Source organism: Osmia bicornis, chromosome 5 (genome assembly GCF_907164935.1).
Source record: "Osmia bicornis bicornis chromosome 5, iOsmBic2.1, whole genome shotgun sequence".
Lineage (NCBI taxonomy): Eukaryota > Metazoa > Arthropoda > Insecta > Hymenoptera > Megachilidae > Osmia > Osmia bicornis.
The window spans coordinates 3,676,813-3,697,462 of record NC_060220.1 but is presented as its reverse complement, the minus strand read 5'-3'; the positions used below and the strand labels follow the sequence as shown (position 1 = coordinate 3,697,462).

Below are 20,650 nucleotides of genomic sequence, written 5' to 3'. Positions count from 1 at the left end.
GAGTAATAAATTCACTTAAATTAGTAAAGAAAGGTTCTTAAGTATAAACGATATTCAGTTCCCACGTTACCGAATTCTGCGAAAATTACACGTGTAGAGAAAGGTTAATGATAGCCGTGCGAAATCGCGTCCTTATCGTCATCAATGATACCACTCATCGTGCCAATTAACGAAATTAACACTTCCTTCGTTTATCGCGTTACAACTCGCAGAGATTCACCGTTCGAATTTCTGCTGATACCAATGCGGAGTCGAAAGGTATCCACGAGAGAACATCGATTATAAAAAGTCTAACATTACTAGACCGATAAGGCGTAATGCGTTTACGAGGCTGTCTCATTAAAATTCAAGCTGCTACACCGTCGACCTCTATTCAAAATCGAAAAAGGGGTTACAAATTCTTCACGATAAAGGAGAAACAGGTTTCCGTCCGTTCTGTCGGTTCCTTTCTACGAATATTTATAACGCTTTCGATTCCTTTTACATCTAGCCCCCTGAAATAATTAAATTTGTCGTGAACGGTCTTTAAATCTTCAACTTCCACCCACCGTCATCGTGGGAACCAACTATAACCAATTTTAAGAGCTGTTCTCGCCTCAAAAATAAAAATTTTCTTGTATCCGTCATATAGCGAGTACTTTCTACTTGAAAATCCATCGATGTTACATCAAATTCTAACAAAGTACTTTCTTAGATCATCACCAGTGTAAAGTGGAAACGTTTTCGAGGTACTTAAGTAAAAAGCTCGATTCTTGTTACTCGAAGATCGAACAAGCGCGATCTACTTGTCGAAAGAAAGTAGCAGCATCAGGCTTGTCCGTAAGGTCGCAAAGGTGCACCGTCCGTCTCCGTTCACCTAAGTCGAGCCGATTCCACACGGCTGGGCATGGGTGCCTCGTTGGCCCCATTAATTCGTCCCGGGGCCGTTAAGGTGAACCTTCACCTGTTTGAGCTACGGTGCCGGTGGACGTGGGATCCCCGAATCGAATTCGGTTTTCATTTCTCGGCGTTAGTGCGGCGCGCGTGGGCGAGGATCCCCGCGGTTCGCCGCGGCGCAGCGCGTCGACCTCTTCGTTCCGAGAACTCGAAACGTCCGGTCGTATCTCACAGCCTGGGAAAGGAGGGGAAAGGGATTTCGTGCATTTTCGGCCTCTCTACGAATAATGTATACCGTCGTTGGTCATCGGCCAACCCCACGACCCCTGGGGTACCAGGCGATACGACGATTAGTAATCGCTAGTGTTACCGCTCCGCTTCGTCGCCCCTTTCTTCCGCCGCCTATACGCGACGTCCGGTTCAAACTCGCATACCTGTTGTTATTTTTCTAATTGCAAGCATTGAATACCGGGAAAATTGCAATAGCCTGGTGGTAACTTGCGAACAGCCTAGAGTCATTTGTTCACAATAGAGGCAATGAATGGAGGTTAATTGCTATGGACATCGAAGCGGCTTGGTTCGTTAGCTCGATGATAAATCTTCGACACGAGGAGATTTTCATTCTAATCAGACGCATCAGGTACGATTGTTTCGTTAAATGAAGTCGTTGAAGGGAGCATCAATTTCTTCCATCGTTCTTAGAAATAATCGAGCGATTTTATCCGAAGGAAGATGACGTTGAACGACGACCGCAACAATGATGTTGATGGTTCGCGATCAATTTCGAAAATTAACTCGCTACTTCCGATGGCTTTTGTTGAATTACACCGGTTAGAAAGGGGGCTCCGTGGCCGCAGATCGCGCAAATAGACACGTTTACTCGGGCAGAGCTCGTTATTTGCGAAAACCCCTTATTAAAGGCTCTAAAGATCGGCGGGTACGCATTAAGCCACCGCCTCCGAACTATTCGCGCGATTATCGTTTCGTCCTTCCGTCGAGAAGGTATCCCGGCGAAATTCCAGCAGCTATCCGCCTCTTGGAAATCGACGATTGATTAAATGGCACGTATCGCTTGAAATAGTAGCCGCTTCGAAGGCAGTCTTCGACCTACTGGAAATCGATTCCAGGAGTTGTATTTCGAGCAGCAGAAACTTAATTATTCAATTAACGATTGACAGAGAAAGATTTTGAAAATCTTCAATTTTAAAGATATCGATATCGAAGTTAATACAACTTGTAATTATTGAATATTTTAAAATTTAATACACAACCAGGTGAACGTTTAAGTAATCGGATCTCCTTCCCGTACATCGTCATTTTCCTCAAAGAATTATCGTGCCCCGTAATGTACCTGTCAAATTAAAATAAAATTATACATCCACTTTTATGTCATGTCAATTTCAACGTGCATATGGAACGAGCAGAGGTAGAATTGTAAACGAAACAGAAGGAAACGAGCGGACATTTTATATCAACCGGATGTTCTCGAATGAACGTGGAAGGTTAAGGGTCAATTCGAAGGGAAATTAAGAGCAACCGGTTAGAGGAACTTTTAACGGTGCATTCGACGTGGCCAGATTCGCTTGGATCGGGCAAAAAATTCGTCGAACGGCATCATTGCCGGGACCACACCCGGAAGAGACGTTTCGTTAAGGTTAATATGGATGAGCCCCGGTACTCGATCCGGGCCGAATTTATGTCTCGGTTGCTTTCATTGAAATTGAAATCAACGAACGACATGCGCGTTCGATCCTCAGCCTTTCGACCGGCGACTAAATTGGAACCACCCAGGCAGATCCTAAATTTACTCTCTCGTATACCAAATCGAAATCATCGCTCTAAAAGATGAATCTGAAAATTCGTGTCACACCGACACGACTACACTTTACGGAGGAACTCGTTAAGATATTTGTACCATCCTTCCATACGACGAAAGATTAAAACTAATTGCAACATACCTTTGTGATGCTGAAGAATCGACGGTACTTGGATCAACAACTATATATATTTTTTAACATAAATTTTTATTAAAATACATGCGATGCATTTTCCCACGATTTCAACGTAAACTGGACGATCTCTGAGATCTCGCTCGATTCAAGAAGATCCATAAAGTTGATCTTGGTAGGACGATCACGGAAGGTGGTTCGCGTCCGGTGAGCCTTATTAGGACGAAAGGCGAGGGTGAGGCTGATAGGTGTAGCTTTGCTGGAATTCAAGCAGGTAGGCGCCAACAATGCCGAAGAACTGTCAAGAGGAGAAAAGCGTCGACACCGCGTTAACGACTCGCTGCCATGTACGGATACACGGCCATTTCCCGCGCAAAGGTAGCGAGGACTCGGTATAAGATCGAGGAATAGGAAGAAGGACACGCGGAAAGGGGAAGAGGACGGAGAGGTGTACGAGGCTCGTTCCAGCATCCGGCGTGCGTCGGCATGCAAAACGGGCGTTGCCGGTGCCGGCGAACGACAGAACAGTAGGTCCGTACCAGACACTCGGTCGAATCGTCGAGGAAGGAGAACATGGAATTCCTGCAGTTCCTCTTTAACCGAGACCTCTCTACCTCTAATAACCACCAGGAGTCGTTCAACTCTTTAGAGAAGCGAACCGATACGAATCTCCGCAAGAGGGAGAAGGAGCAGCCGTGTGTCAACGGTGGATCCGATTCCTGTCTCAGATACCGTGTTCCATTCGACGAAAATTAGATGCCACTTATCGACTACCTAAATATCCCTTCCCACGGCTCGGACCGTGCTGGAAATTACGATATTCGACAGGATACTTGGGAATCGAAGCTGATAAGCTAGGGAACGACGAATGACACGCGTAACGCGAGACCAGAATAAGATAACGCTGGACGGGTACAGGTGTATCAGTGGATCTGGTAAGAAAAAAGCTTCTCGCACTACGGGAAACATGGTGTGTTAATGGATAGTGTAGTACAGTACTCTCCAAAAGTTTATTATTCGAGCTCGTGGAAGTGTTCAATAAGAATATGTTGAAGACTATTTTTTAACTAAATTGAGCTTCGCAACTTGGTATTAGAAATAAACAAAAAAAAGAATGATGGAACAAGTAGAGTTTTCCCTATACACTAAAGGAGAGTGTTGTCCAAGAATTTACCCTTCTGACTCATGGCAATATCGTACAAGACAATTTTTCAACTAAATTGAGCCTTGCAGCTTGGTGTTCGAAATAAAGGAAAAAGTACGATGGAATAAGCAGAGTTCGCCGTTTACACAGTGGGTAATGGTCGAATACTCGGTGTCTCGTAATTCTCCGGTTACAAGAGCAAACGGCGGGACGGTAAGTAATAACCATCAGCTCCTCTAAGCTAGCCGAGTTTCCGGACGAGGAGAACCGCGATCCGAAAAGCAGAAACGATCGTTATCTCGCGTTGCTAGCGCGGAATCGATATCGAAGACGGTACCGTACGTTACGGAGCACGCGAAGGGTACCACCCGGTGTACCCGGTACCCAATAAATATCAGAGCTGGTATACGCACAACAGGGTTACATATAGGCACCCGGCATGGTCCTGGCTACGATATCCGTCCTATCTACCTGCAAGGTAACTCGACTGTGTAATCGCGAGTCTCTTTCTTTCTGCGGTGTAACGCACGGACAAGCGACTCGTAAGGGATCTCAGGAGACCTCGAAGGCCAACTAGCTGCCGCTATTCCTCATCCGTATTATCCAGCAGTTGTTGCAACTCGTTTGGCAGTCCTGCAGCGTCGCTCGAGGTGCAGCACGGTGGCTAGTCTTAAGTGCTGTCATACGAGCATAGCATTGAAGTCGGGTACGCTGTTGGAGAGATTGAAATGTTTGTTGTGTCTGATGGATGATCGCTTGATTATATATCGTGCCTCTGAAAGATTGAAGAACACGATTCCATCCTCTATGTATATTTCGTTTATTATCCACGTTTCTTGCTACCTTTCATCTTCAAACTTGAAATCATTCTTTCACGGATTCAATATTTTTCCAACATTGCAGAGTATCGGTACCCCGGGCTGGATTAAAACCACAACACCGTAACAAATTAATCGTTCCTGTACCATCCTCGAACCGTATCATTATATCAAAGTCAATCACATCGCGAAACATTTTTATCCAACTTTGTGACAGTGTATATCCGGTTTGAAAGATCGTCGAACACGCCTCGGAGTACGGTTGATAACAGGTGTAGCGCGTCAAACTTTCTCCGTGTCCGTCTACCGATTCGTTACCTCTGTTTGAAAGAAGTCTCGGGCATGTCTAACACGGCTCGCGACACGCCCTTGTGATTTTATTGTGAGCCGCTTAATCTTGATTACCGGTGTAACCGTCGAATGTGTTAGGGAGTTTCTTTTCGCTGATTCGCGGAATCGTTAGTCGCGGACGTCGAGTTTACCGGCCGAGACGAATCTAGGGTTGGGCGAAAACGAGTAGGCATCATAGGCGCGAGTAATAAGGCGGCCTTACTCTCGCGGCCTATCGGTCTTCGATTTAATTAACGGCCTCCGGTCAGCCGTAACTCGCTAATTGCGAGGCTCGAGGTGGTCGGAAACGCATCGCGAGCATCCGACGGTGGACAGGAAGGGCGGCCTCGTACGAAGGGAATCGTCGATCGATCTTCCCGACGCTCGCGATACCTTTTTACCCCCGTCCTCTCTACCGCTTCTAACCGGTCACTATCTCGCTTTCTTCCTGATTACCTTTTGCGGACCAAAGGCTCTGCGCTCGATTGACTTCGATGCTTCAATCCCCCTTCAAATTATCTGGAATTACGTACGTCGCCCGAAGGACTACCTTCAAATACGCCTCTTCCATTTACTCTGATCCTTTGTGTCATGACGATTCAGTTGTACAGCGAGCCGATGGGGAAAAGGGTGGATTCATTATTCAAGTCGTACTTAACACAGCTGTGTTATTCTTTTTACTTTGACACTTTGCGTTCCAAATTTTCCTTCTCCCTTCGTTTCTTAACCCTTTGACTGATTTATTTCAAGTTCAAGATGTTTTCGACAGGTTGATATAAAAATTTTAGTAGCTATATTCAATAAAAATTATCAATGTATATTACTAATTACACATCATATGTTATCAAATTATAATGTCGTGTTAAAAAAATGAAAAAATAAATGGAGAAAATAAAAAAGAAAAATGATAATTGATTTAATTCTCATTTTGTACACAAAACCCCATCAGTCAAAGGGTTAATTAAAATTCACTTATCAGCGCCAGTAATCAATGTTCCCCGTGGCACTGAAAGTGTTAAGGAATCGACAGAAATATGACTTTCTCCTATCTATCCGATCGATTTTAATCTCGTTCGCCTTAACGAACCACCCGGGGCAAAAAGATCTCGTCGACAACACCCACGCGGCGTCCCATTACCATAACAATTCCACGTACACGCATAAGGGTTGCAACTAACAAGGCAATTAATATATAGATCCGTAACTCGGCAATAGTTCCTGTTCTTCTTCTATCCTCCTCTCGCTCGTCCCTAAGGGTACACGATAAACGCGTCCTTTTCTCACATACGGTGGCCGCATAAATCTATGAGCCTTAAACCGCGCGTGGTTCCGCGAGATTTATATTAACAGCGCGAGCATGCGCGTATCGCGTACACGCTTTAACGCGGCCGCGAATGCTAAATACCCGCGATGAAGGAGCAGCAGCAGGAACTTAGAGAGGAGAGATCGTAAAGCATAGAGCGATTTGAAAGCGGCCACGTTCGAGAGCAAAGGGGGGAACGTTAGAGGCACGCTAGGGAGGCGCGATGGTAATGAGCGGAGTAATGAATTTCGCTAAACGCCACTCGCCTACGTGGATATCTCGTAAACGACGAGACTTATGCCAGCTGAACGAGACACACTGCGCCCTGTTCCTCGCTTCCTGCTCCATCGTACCGCACCTCTCCTCTTCCACCTTGTTACGCGTTCTGACCACCTAGGGATCTCTTTTTACGCTTAGCACGTAATTTACACCGGACGAACTTTGCCAAGTTTCAACCGTGTTCCCTCGTGATTGATCATTCGCGCTCCTGAATTTTATTCAATTTTCTTTTTCTTTTTTGGAAAAGAAATAATGAAATTACATGGAGTTTAAAGTTAGATTTAGAAATAGCTTCCCTTATTTGGAAAGATAATCAATAAGACGGAGGAGCTGAATTCCTTCATAAGAGTCGTCGTTTTGCGAAACGCGAAGAGCGTACACAGGTGCCCGGTAAGATAATAAATTTCAGTAAACGCTGTTCGTTTACACGGAAACCTCATAAAGCTAGGATTTAGAGTTCGAACACCAGCGATGCTTCCTGGCGGACACCGTTCCCGATGTTCGCTCGACCACCTGCGGCCAACCCGATCAAGTGGGCGGCAATTGAAATATTCTGACCGTGATATAGTAAATAAGATGACCGTCGTAATTAGAGTAACAGGGTATAATAATCTTCGATCTCGGGATAGGTTAATTTTCTTCCATGAGTATCTTTCGAGGGATAATTGATTTCGTCAAACGATTCGATTTCCAAGAATGAAAACTTCCGTTCATTGACGAGGCACGATTTCCACGAGGCTGGAATTGCCATGGACGTTTGACAAAACGCTCGCATTCCATCGATGCCATTCTCGATATATCGAGAAGTGAATGCACCGAAAGACCTTAAAGGCCATCGCGGTGTAGGAATTAATTCGTCTTGGGGGAATTTCCTGGTGAGCGTAGGTGTCCGAGAATGGCGGTGAAAGTCTGTCAGGTTCTAAAACCGATTGATCGATTTCTAATCGATTGCAGGCCGATGCGTGAGGCAAAGTTCCGCCAAGTGGCATCGATAAATCTTGAAATGTCTCGAAATTTCATTGAGGAAAAATTGAATTTTAACGATTCTCGAGAGTGTATCGCTTGTCAGCCGATTGCAACGCGGCTTCGATGAGAATGAGGACTCGCGAAAGACACGTAAAAAGCCCACGTTGCGTGCTATCGCGGGTAGAAATATTGTCGATGAGAACGGGCGTCGTAATTCGTCGCTAATCACCACGTGCGCACGGTGTGGGAGTCAACACCGCGGGAGAATGTCAGTGAAAGTCTATCTCGCCGATCGTTCCTACGATGATTGTCGTCCCACGTGTTCTCACCGGCACGACAATCGCTTCCTGATGAAGCGAACGACCCATTCGATAAGCAGTAAGGAGGATTCCGAAGCCTCTATAAGAGGATCCTCGAACGGTTGTTACAGCTACAACATATGGTTGGTTTAAGAGCTGTAATGGTACATCCTAAACGTCATTTAGTCAGCATTATGTCAGCCTGCGTTCTGCGTCTCGTAAATTTTGAATTTGAAGAGGTACGATAAAGTTTCTGGCTTTCTTCTCTTCGATGAAATTTTACAAAAGCTTAATTTATCAAAGTCTCTATTATTAATTCGGAGTAACTTTGTATTAATCCTCGAACAACGGAGTCGGGTCAATAGACCCAAACTTACAAAACATATATATGAATTAATATCCATAATGCTTTTGTTAATACAAAAGCTTTAACTTTAGTTAAATTTAACTCAAGTTAAATGCATAATTTTTAAACGAAAAAGTTTCGTATATTGAAAAAATAATTTGCAGAGAAACCGTGTAAAATTTAGAAAATTAAAATAATGTGAAATACTAAATTAAATTAAAATCGTGTCTCCTCCATGGTCCGCCGTCCGAGGGTTAAAGATAGCAACGCAAACTCCACGAACTTTAATCATATTGGAAGGGTTAATTTTGCTCGATATTAGCATGACCTCGGTGTGTGGTAGTATAGACATGAAAAAAGTCACAACAATGGCTTTCGAAGCTTTTCCTCCTCCGCCCTGTCCATTGTATCTCTCTGCACGTGAATTACCATGCGAACTTCTAAAAATCAGATTGATGTCAATTACAGTTCGTACTGAAAAATTCTTCTCGCGTTTCACGGAACAATGCTTAATCTCAGTCGAACTAATAAAACACGTTGTTAATCAGATTTCGTTGGAAGATATATAAACACAGAAGCGTTGTTAAATCTCGTCGAAATTGTTAGCTGCTTTCTGTAAAAGTGTCGATACCTTGTCAGGTGAAATTGATACGTTTCAAGCGAAAACACGATCGACATAACTCAGAGTGGAACAGATAGGCCTCGTACTCGATCGACTCGATAGTGTACAGTACAACGAGCCTCGTTGTATTTGCCATCGATCTTGATTTATCGGTCCACCGATGGACGCGAATGCTCGATCGCAATTTGCATCGGACCACACTGCGATTTGTAACGTGTTCACGCTTTCGCTAGACCGGCCTCCCTCAAGGGTTCGCTGATTTATGCGAATAATTAGAAAACGAGTTGGCGCGGATCGAGAAATTCGTGCGGTGTGTCCAGTTGAAAGTGTCGCGACGAAAATGTACGACGGTTCGAAGGCGGCTGGAGGAATTGGTACGTACGCCTATTAACTAACTGTGCTATAAATAGACGCGTATTAGTAGGTGCAACAAAGGGATGCCAACGAAGCGGCCGTGCCCATGCCCGGAGACGCGAGTTTCGCGTGCGCGAGAAGCGTGCACGCGCTCGCTCACGCCCGCGATTATCTTCTGCAGGCACCCAGTGGTTCACGCTTCCAACCAGTGGCCCGAGCAGTGCGTTGTAGGTAGTAGGTAGTCAAGGTGGGCAGGGTCAGGAATTCCTAGGCGTGCGAGAGTGTCTGGCACACATCGCCACGTCGCGCAGCCCGGAAACGAGGCACAGCACTCTCGAGGCCGTTCACCAACGGCCGCAAGGACGTTCTTGCGAGTCGAAGAGGACTCTTCGTCGATGCCTGGGATCTATCATTTCCTGCTGTTTCTGCATAAAAGGCGAGAACAATTTTGGTTCACCACAAGGACGAAGGTTCTTGGGTATTTGTTTGTAAGATCACTGATGATGGTTCGATCGTAAAAGTTTGGAGATGATCGAGGTAGAAGTTGAAAAGACGGGGTGTACCACTGGTGGTACATTATTGTCTGTCCCATGGGACGGGCTGAGCCACCGGTGTTACATGAACTATTATCGCGTCCTAGCATTTAAATAACTGATTATTGTAATTAATAAATTTTTTTTTAACCCCGCCCCACGGCGGGGACACTAGATTCAGGCCCCATCGCGAACGTGTTAAATTTTTGCAATTTTGATGTAATTTCTATTCGCTAAAAATAACTACGATCTTTATCTCGTCCGGAGAGTCGGCGACGCACGGGCAGTTAACATATTTCAATTGAGACCTAAGTATTTTCATTTTCTCTTCGTGTCACATATTCTCTATTTCACTTTTCTATTATTTTTATAAAGAAAAATTTGAAGTATCTTTTAAAAAGAATAAGTTTCTGGCGAATATTTCACTAGAATTTGGATTTCCTCGTGTTTCTCTTGGTGAGCAGCATCTCTTTGGATTTGCCGCGGACATACTGTTGGCAATAAATACCTGAGACCAACATAATTCTCCAGGAGGACACCATGCGTCATGCTAGATTGGTATCGGAGACGCGTTATCGTCTCGGCGCGACTTTACGGTATAACCTTATACCTTACATGTGTACAGAAGAAGGGACTGTGCCACCCTTCTCGCGTCGTTTCTGGACGTTGTTCCGACGGTACCCTAAAATATGCCCGTTGGCCGATGTATATTTTACAGGTTGAAGTTGGATCTAGAACCTAGACAAAAGACTCGGTAACCTTTCCCAGAAAATTTATTCTTCAGACCCTTTCTTATCTCATTCATATAAAGTAACGCATTTAGGTTATTTTTCCTTTGGCATCGTAATGAAAGCAATTACCTCGAAATAAACGTAAAACAATAAGGATGAAGAAACCGATGAAACGGAATAACCAGCAGCGTGTACCGGATGGTCAGAAGCGAAGGAAATCTCGTGGTCCACGGAATCAGCGAAGAAACGGAATTAATTGTCCATTTGGGAAATCAAGGGTTTCGCGGGAACCGGAGTTGGCCGCAAAAGCGATGCTGCAGGGCGAAGGAATTCGAGGAACCCGCTTGTGCGCCGAGCGAATCGGCGGAATAGCAAAGGGTACCGAAAGGCGGTTTCTTCCTTGGACTTTGCAAAAGAAGGGACCGCCGTCCGGCACGTTTTTCCAGGCTGCGGAGCCGCGGTTTACAAAAGCCGATGTCAGTTCCGCCGATAGAGAGATTCCATTGGACGCTGTGCACTGGCGCTGCCGGGCAATATCGACGAGCGACGATCTACCCAATTAGTAACCATCGCGAATTCCCATTAGCCCATGCGAACTATCGGCCAATCTGCCTGCCTCCAGCTCCTTTTCTCTCCGTATGTACATTCGTCACCGAAAGTGCACTCGAATCAACCGTCCGTTATTGAGCCTTCGTCTATGCCAGAAATTGATACCTCAGATAAAACGGCAATTTCCGTCGACCTATTAAATCTTTCCCACGAAATGCTAATTAAATAACACGAAGAGATAGCAGGATTATGTTTGGACAATGACTCTTTAAGCTGTATCGTTTCATCGCTTTCGATATCAGTCTGCTTGTCAATGCGTCAAATGCAATCTGCATGCAGTTACATACGCTCTAAGTATGTGTACTTTTGTTAACGAGTATACGCGATCGCGGCCGCGACAATGGTATGAAAGACATCGTTAGGGTATCTTCATATCAGGGATTAAATTGAATTTTTTATACAGAGCTTAACACTTTAAGGAACTGTGTCAAGGATTCGTGAATCTAAATTTGAACCCTTTATGCTGTTATTCTTTACCTCATTTTTATTAGCACGCTCCATTGAGTGTGCTTATGTCACGACTTTTGTGTGTCTGTCAGATTTTGAATAAGGGTCATATACTTCTATTAATTAAATTAAATTTATGTTTAATACATAATATAATTAAACTTATTTTTTTATGATGAATCGATATTTGAAGAATTCATTCAAGGTATATTAAGAAAAATATTGCAGAAAGTGAAATTTTTATTTGTTGGACCGCGATGCTTTATTGAATCAAGGAGCGTGCTTCGAGTCCGGCTTGACCGCACTTGTTTATTCTATCAGTGCTACACGATGAAAATTCACAAAGAACAGTAGGGGTATTGTACAAAATGTTTCTCATCAGTTGTAAAAGAAATCTTTTAAAAGTGATCAGATTCGATCACTGTGAAGGCGGCTTAATTCCGCATGGTCGGCAAAGCAGAGAGCTTGCCAGCATAAGGTTCTCTTCGGCAACGCATACGATGGCCTCTTGCCTCGGCAGATTGTTGACCGTGATTGCAATTAGTAACCCGGCGGGGGCCCTGTGTGCCTTGGAAAGGCGCGTCTCTCCCTTTCTCCTCCTCCTCATCTGGCTAATATCTTTGGGGCCCTCTTCTTCTTTCGGCCCTGACCGCCCCCGAACATGTCAACCGGCCACGGGTGACCAGGGTACGTTCGACGCGGACCAAGAAGACGACCGTAATGGACATTTGTTAGGAGGGAAACGACCGATCGAACTTCTTCCTGCAGGTTGGATTACTCGTCGGTTAGCTGGCCAGGAGACATCGAGATACCGAATCTATTCCTCGTAATTACCTGGAAAGACGCCGGCCAACCTTTCAGACAGCGTAACGTCTCTCACGCATGCGAACGACGCGACTTTCTGTCTTCGCGATCGTCCATGGTAGTAATGTTACTGAACCAACTGTATAGTTGAATTATTTCAAGAAAAAGAAATTAAAAATCCTGCACGACTATTTCCTTCGAACAATAATTAAACGAGAAATCGAGCAGACAATATGATGCTTTGACCAATGTACGATCTAAGCGTTGCGAAACGATCGAACGAGAAATCGATTCGCTGCCGATACGCGTTCGATGGCTCTACCGCATACCGCGCGATGAAATATTGGAACGGCCTTTTATATGCATCGTTCCGTGGTAGTTAGCCTCCGTCAGAGCGAGTATACACACGTACGGGCACGTTGTACTGCAGGTGCACACACGCGTCCTGCGTAGGCAGCACAGGTAACGAACAATCAGCGCCGCCCGTTACAACCGTGATTTTATGTTCCAATTTGCAAACGCGACGTTAAAGCCCCTCTCGACGTCGGCAACCACCAACACCATCCTCGTCGTCGTCGTTGTCGTCGTCGCGTTCGTCCGATGTCCTTCCAGTTCCTCCACCGCCTCGCCCATCGGTCGTGAGAACAGATTACCGGCTAAAACTGTGTTACAGGAAACCTCGTAATATTCATCATGGGAATAATATCGCGGTGAATTAACAAGTTGCATTAACGATACCCTGTATCGGTATGGAAATTCGTTTTGTAAAAATTATTTTTTATAAAGTGAACGAATTTCATTACGAGTATCTGTATCCTGAGTAATTGTAAATATATTGGTAGCTATGGAAACAAATTCCAAATTTTGAGGATATTTTACAACACTTTATATAATAGAAGTTTTATTAACCCTTCTTTGAATTACGGGGGTGCAGTGACCCTCGAAATCGCAAAATTAGATATTATAAAGCAAATTCCTCTCCATCAGTAATTTTGCCAAGAAAATTTACCAAATAATTCTTGTGGCCATCACTTACTAAAAAAAAAGAAGCTCCCCTTTTAAGTATCGCAGCACTTGAATCTCAATAGCAATTACACCGCACACGCTGGTATAATCGAAATGTTTTCCCAAGGGGGAGCAATGTTACAGCGTGTTGAATATTCAACGTCGATTTGATCGATCGAGATCGAGCTTACGACGGTACAGAGAAACGAAGGAGGGATAAGGATGTCGTTGGAACAATAAGATCTCGCGAGTCGGTCGTCAAACCGAACGATAGGGTGGGGGGTTAACTACCCCGTTACAGGATATAATTTACATAAACCATAAACATCAGGATCGAACAATAAACGTAAATAATTACCTATATTCTTAAACTGTCATAATAAATACCGCGCATCCATCGTGGTGCGGCTCGTTCCGCACGTAGCCCGTTGGATGGTTCTGTTCCACGGTTCGTTTCATCTGCCATTTTTCTTCTCTTTTTTTTCCACCGCTTCGTTAAATTATATTTTTACGAGGCTGGATCGAGCGCTGATTACGAGGCAAGTTATCGCCGCCTCTAATACAACGGACGGAGAACGGACCGGGAACGAAACTGGATCGTCGACATTATCCTCTCGAAAACTGTCTCGAAACGTTGACGTTGTCGCGTACGTGCGATACTCGAAAAGATATTGCTGAATCGCCTTCCTTGTACTTCGTACCCTCTATCAACTTTCTCAGAATTATTTCCAGCTAATTAGTTAGGCTAATTGACGTAAGGCAAAGGCTATCTTTGTTATTAACTTCAACAGGTACAGAGTGTACTGAGATAGGTAGAAGATAAAATAACAATAAAAAAAAAGCTTCTTTTTAATTATTCTAGAAGATATAATTCCTTGAAAATTTATGTTAAATGCTCCGTTTTGAAAGATAGAAAATTTCCAACGAATGTATGCTGTTTTTTATTGGATAGAAGTAAAACGTTTAATTAAATCAGTCGATCCTGTCGATCAGTACGACGACGTTGATTGAAGGACGCAAGGGAGAGCGGTATAAGCGCGAAGAAATGAAATTTAATGGAAACGCATCCTATCCGTTGCTCCGTTCGGATCACGTACACGATCTGGAACGTATGACCGAGGATCTAGGAATTCGAGAAAGAAACTTGAAATGTTGCACGACGGGATCCGGCAAGAGGTTCATCCAGATCAAAGGCTCCGTTGACCCTCTGACTGACGAAACGTTGGATTTATTCCGACGTTCTCCACTGCCTCCTAAACAAACCGGACACGTACCTCGAAAAGAAGTAACGGAGACACTTTTGTTTGGTAAAAGAAAGATGAACTGAACCATGATAAAAATAATACCACGAACAAAATAGCGCTATCGTGATTTAAAAAAAAAGAAATGTATTTAATAATTTTTCATCCATCCTAAGGTCTTATTTACATGAAAGGTACCAGGGATCCGAAGTTGGAGAATTTCAACGAGAAGCAGTGGTCGAACCAAGGACCATTTGCAATTCCGAATTGTTTCGGAAACTAATTTCTACGTAGAACAGTCGAAACCAGCCTGGTGTGTCTACGTGGTTACACTGTCGTGTACAGAGGCTTCCGGTAAATTAGATTAGTTCGAATGTTCGTTACAATCGAGTCGTGTTACTTTGTTACGACGACCGGAGAGGAGTGTCAGTCTCACCTGGGATTTACGCCTCAGCACGGGACGAGTTTCCCAATTTTTACTTATTCCTGAAAGTTATGCTCGTTGAAAGTTTAGATTGCGATAAAAAAGAGGAGGTGGCGAGGACATCCTCCATTATAAGTTAAATTGTGTGTCCATGGTAATGGAACTGGAATCCTGAAAAATTGATGAATAGAATTCCGGAATCGAACTAAGATAAAGGTGAAAATTTCAATAATATCGAAACAAATTCACGATGTTTTGTTATTAATTAACGAATTTTACTAAAATATCTTGATTTACCGAAAACACTTGCTATCGGAACTCAATGAAACTCAGGTACTTTACAAGTGTAAATCAAGTGGCGAACTAATTCCACGATGTAATCAAACTTCCGCGCATAGAATTCTACGGAAACCGCATCGATTCCTATAGGTACGCTCTGTTTCCTGTATTCAACACGACCGAGTAGACAGTCGCTAGAATCACAAACCTGTTCCATGCATCGATTCTACAATAACTTGAAGAAATATCTCGCAAGCAATGATCGAGCATGAAAATGAACCACATTTAATTCAGTAACTACCGAAGATACTTTACCTTCTACCTCGTACGACAGCGTGTCCGTGTTCCTGTCTCGCGCGCGTAGGGAACAAAAAGCATAAACAAAGAAGAAAAGAAAATAATAAAAAATAAAGGAAGAAGGAGTAGAGTTGGTGATTCGCGACAGCTCGAAGCGGTTAGAGGATTTATTTGGTCGTTCGGTGGGTCTCGCGTTCGATCGTAGCCGGCCATTAATCGATTAATCAATTAAGCGAGCGATTAATTATCGAAGCAGAGCGCCGGTGTGAAGGTGGTAGTGGCGAGGGGGTAGGTGAACGGCGGTAATTAAATCGTCGCGTCGAGACCAATCGGACGCGGTCGAGGGAGCTCGACGAGAGGCCACAAATGATTTTGTCGTAACGACGTGGAGCACCCTGGACCGAGGCTCCGCCGGCTAATTAAGTCTTAGTCGTATTCGTTTGCTTCTTTTGCCCCGATGATCGTTCGGGCTAACCGGCTCGAAAGTCACCACTTCAAGGTTGATTCACACGAGGCGACACCGTACGCTAACCCGGCCAACAGCGTATACTGGTAGCGTACATTGAAATATTATCGTGCTACGGTATCTCGAATACGCTCTTGTTCTAACCGGCCATTTGCATGTTTCTCGTACAACAGCCACGCTAAGGGAGGAAAGTTTTTTCATCGTATCTTCTGTCGACAGGTATTCGTTAGAAGAACAGGGTACATTGGCATAACTAGAAATAAAGGGCCAAAATGGGTACTGATCTCACTTTTTAAAATCTTATTTTAATAAAAATAAATATTGCAGTTGGAAAAGCTACCCCAATTCGACTAATATTTACAATTCCAACTTTAAGTTAATTTTGTTAAATTGAAGCTATTTTTTTTTTCAATTGATTTTCATCTGTTTTCCCACAGGATCAACAAGATGTCCCTTAAAAAAATGAGAACCTCTGTGTACGAGAAGTTGGACGAGAAAGGACCAACCATGACGTGGTCGCAATCTGACTACTCGTATCGTCGGAGTCGACTTTCGCGATAAGTACAAACGGAGACGATAATGCGAAACAGCGACGAAAAATCTGTGTATATGCACGCATCCACCGCGGGCGTGGGAACCGCAAATAGGGAGGGTTTTTATCATTCCGTACAAAAGACGATAGCGATTTTTTCTCGTTCAACAATTTCACGATGTCTGCAAAGCGAATCATTGTGACGATCTACGACGGATCTGATGGTAACCGTGAGAGTTAAAAAGTCACGTCGGTTCTCAAGCTCCCCATCGATGACAGCGATTGGGACACCTGGAGGGATTCGAAACAGAAAGGATGCATCGATTAACACAGATGCGGGACAACACCCTATTGTGTTCGATCTTATCGAATCGACAGTTGTTTGTGCATCGCGATTTTTACGTGTCGATGAGTTTACGATACGTTTCATCACGATTCCAGTGGAATTTCATACATTTTTTACGGGCATTCTTAGATTTGTATTTGATAAACAATTTCTGCTCTGATATCTATAATTTATGATTTGTATGCTTGTAAATTAAATAATCTCCTACTATGTTTTTTTTACAAAATTATTTAACCTTTCAATTGAGGATGACGAGTTAACTCATTATCATATACTTAGAAAATTAATTTAATATAATTAATAAATTACTATTTTTTCTTTTGGGAAATTAGCTTCCCACATAAAGGGTTAAAAATTTATCAAGTTTCATAAGAGGATATCTCGTTATATACTGGAGAAGCATTTTCCAATGACAAATTAACTCGTCGTACCCAATTAAAAAGTTAATCTCCAACGATGTTTCAACCTATCACTGTAACATCGAGGATTCACAATTGTTCGACAAAAGTTTTCAAAACGCGTCCACGCAACAAAGTTACCATCCACGAGGTAATTAGAATAGTAACAGCAACTTTGACCATCCGGTGTCCTGTTGTTCTAAAACTCGTCTCTCTGTTCTAAACCAGAGACCAGTGGTAAAGGTGCGTTCTTAGCCTGGAGGTCTTATGATGAATTTCTCGCAAAATGTCTGACATTAAACCAGAACGAAGTTCACCGCCTAAGGCTCGTGCCGTGTGGCACGTATATTTGTAATTCTAATGGGGAACGTGCTGGCAAAGAGGTTGGAGTTAGTGTTGTTCGTCTCGTAATCGTCGCCATGGAACTCGATGCTGGTCGCCTCTGGCGTTTTGGACACAGCCTAAAATAATCCACGTCCATCGTTTGCCAGGGAATCCATCTGTATAAGGTAAGTCGAAAGTTTTGCATCGGTATATATTTAATTTTTTCTTCCTTTCTTTTTTTTTTCTTCATCCGTATACCCACCTTACCGACCCTGTTCACGTAACGATCTACATAATAACTCGTGTAATGCAAACACTACGTGGACGTTAATAGCGAGCCTAATACGCGCGTATTATTATAAATGGCTATGATTTTAACGAGCACGTACTATGCGAAACGGTAATTTATTGCATAGACGAAATAGTGTGCGTACGTGTAACACGGGGTCGAACAGTAGTAGGACGTACGATAAGAATTATTACGCATTCGTATCACAGAAAATATGTAGGTAATCAATGGTCTGCAGCCGGCGATCTGTTACCGAGTGTGAGAACTTTCGCGTGAACATTTTCACCCGGTGATCCCGTTCCAGGATATCAAATCGAATTGTCGCCTCGGGTTTAGACGTGCCATCACGGAAGTCGTCCAATCCTTTAATCGTGAAATTATAAACCATTTTTTCCCGTTCGTTTCGCCTTTCGTTAGACTTTATTCTCATTGATTCCGATGAAGAAAAGGATTAAACGGAATCCGGTGTTTCGGGCGAGATGGCTTTTATAACAGCAGAAAGCCTTCAATTTCGACGCGAAAAATCGTCGTTTAAGTCGCCGATAAATAAAAGGTTATTGCGTGTCGCGTTGAGCGAGCCGTGCTGGCCACCGTGGTCCCCCATAAGTGGGACAGCTTTACGCAAGTTTTTATATCCTGGCCATTGTCACGGGGGGCTTTCTGGTCCCTTTCTCCGGCTCCCTGTGCCCGGCGTCTTCCTTCGGGCCCCGGTCATTGATATACGCCGACCGTAAAAGCGCGTTGCCGCTCGGTCAGATAATGCGAAAGAGGAAAGGCGGCGCGGCGGCGGCGTCGCGTCGGGACGAGAAGGGCGAGAAAAGGGCGACGACTGAGACGAAGGAGACAGGACCGTGCGTATGGCGTACGGCCGTGTACAGGGAACGTTGCAGATACGACATAAATAAGGGTCGTTGGTACGTGCAACGGGTATAACTGTTTTCCAACAGTATATAGGTGTGCCTCCCTTGTAACCCTGTCTCTTTTCTGTTCACGCGCGGTTTTGTCGCCCGATGAGAACCGCCCGGAGGCGACTTTAAACGCTGTTAAAGATAATGTCTCGCTGTACCTGGCTACTCTTAAACTTTCCTCTCGCACTTAAAGTCAAACGTACCTTTCTTTCTTTTCTTTTTATTTTTCTTTTTTTTTTTCAAATACTTTCTTCCTCTTATCTGTCGTTGAATAAAAATGTTAATCTACTAATAACGGTTACTTATTTATGGTAATATTGTTTAGTTCGAGTAATTTCATGCCGGTTAAAATGAATCCTTTCGTATCATACGATATTAATAATGATCATTTGCGTAACGTTGCGATCCCGATGGGGACATTCTTGTCGTTGAATATTTAATTAAGCGACTTTGATGCCTTATAAAGTAGATGGAAATCGGCTGGCGTGAAACGATAAGATCGCAGAACCAGTAGTAATATTTCTTGATGGGACTATGAAATCCGTATACGATTTATTTGAATTCCCGGCGACAGCGGCACTCGGTAGGCTGGCTTGAAAATTAAAAGATTATTAATTGTATGTATCGAGAAACACGCTGTATGGGGGCTGTAGGATGGTGGGATGGAGAAAGAGACGAAACACGGGAGGATAACGAACGTCAAGTTAGATTATCGTATCCCGTGGATTTTCATCCGATCGGCTTCTTATCGCTGCTGACGATCGCCGTAATCGTACGGGTTTTTACTTTTAGATCCCACGAACGAATCCGAGCGTGAAGCTGCGAAGTTCATAGAAAACCACGGGTGGCATATCACTACCGATCGTTTCTATCTTTTCCTTCCTGTCTTATCCTTTCTGTTTTCTAACGGCTTCGATTTAATGAGAAACAATGTGTTGATCGCGATCCTAAGGATTTACCACGGAGCCTGGAATCTTCGAATTCTTTACCTTCTGTTTCTAAGGTGCATTAAATAATTATTAATTTGCGTTAGCCTCGATTTACAGTTCGAATTCTTTTCATATTAGTTTCCCGCCAATCTTGTGAATACTTAAGCAAATTTTATTGTAATGAAACTAATCGTTGAAATTTACATTTCTGTTATGCAATAATTAATTTAGTAAACGAGAAGTACTATGCGCGCCTTATTTTTAGATATTTTTAAATCTTATATGTACAAAGCGCAAAGACGTTCGTCCGTGTCACTTTTTAACTTGAAAACTACTTCCAATTTTTCTATAGAAATTCTATGGGTCGCAAATTTTAGCTTCGGAGTCCCTGGCACCCCAGATGCCATTATGTCGGTATGCAAAGAATATTATCCGTGCTTCGGGGTCCCTATCACCCCAAGATGATATCGGTATGCAGAGAGCGCTACCGATGCTCCGGGATCCCTAACACCCCGGCTGCCATAATGTCGATATTCAAAGAACATCGCCGGTGCTTCGGGGTCCCTAACAACCCAAGCCATCGGCCATTGCGCTATCTATATGAAAGCAGCGCAAACTATTCGTTAACTTACCGACTATCGGAAGTTCAGTCGATAAGTACACGTTTATTGCAGCAGATTGACAGGAACGTAGATTATTACCAAAAAAAGAAAAGTAATTGATGTGATTAGTATTTCAGTTGTTAAAAAAGATCGAGTGAATGATCACGATTATATACCATCTGATAGTATATATTATTACT

General features: G+C 43.6%; 1 protein-coding gene and 1 long non-coding RNA gene across 2 annotated transcripts in view; one reads left to right on the top strand and one right to left on the bottom strand.

Annotated features, from left to right (window-relative positions):
- Positions 1-17,200, top strand: part of LOC114880550 — a 103,008-nt gene extending 85,808 nt beyond the window's left edge. The window contains exon 4 of the long non-coding RNA XR_003790099.2: positions 16,560-17,200. This is a non-coding gene — a long non-coding RNA (uncharacterized LOC114880550). The remainder of the gene's footprint in view (positions 1-16,559) is intronic.
- The window catches only part of LOC114880541 (trichohyalin-like), a 107,084-nt gene that overhangs the window by 41,303 nt on the left and 45,131 nt on the right, over positions 1-20,650 (bottom strand).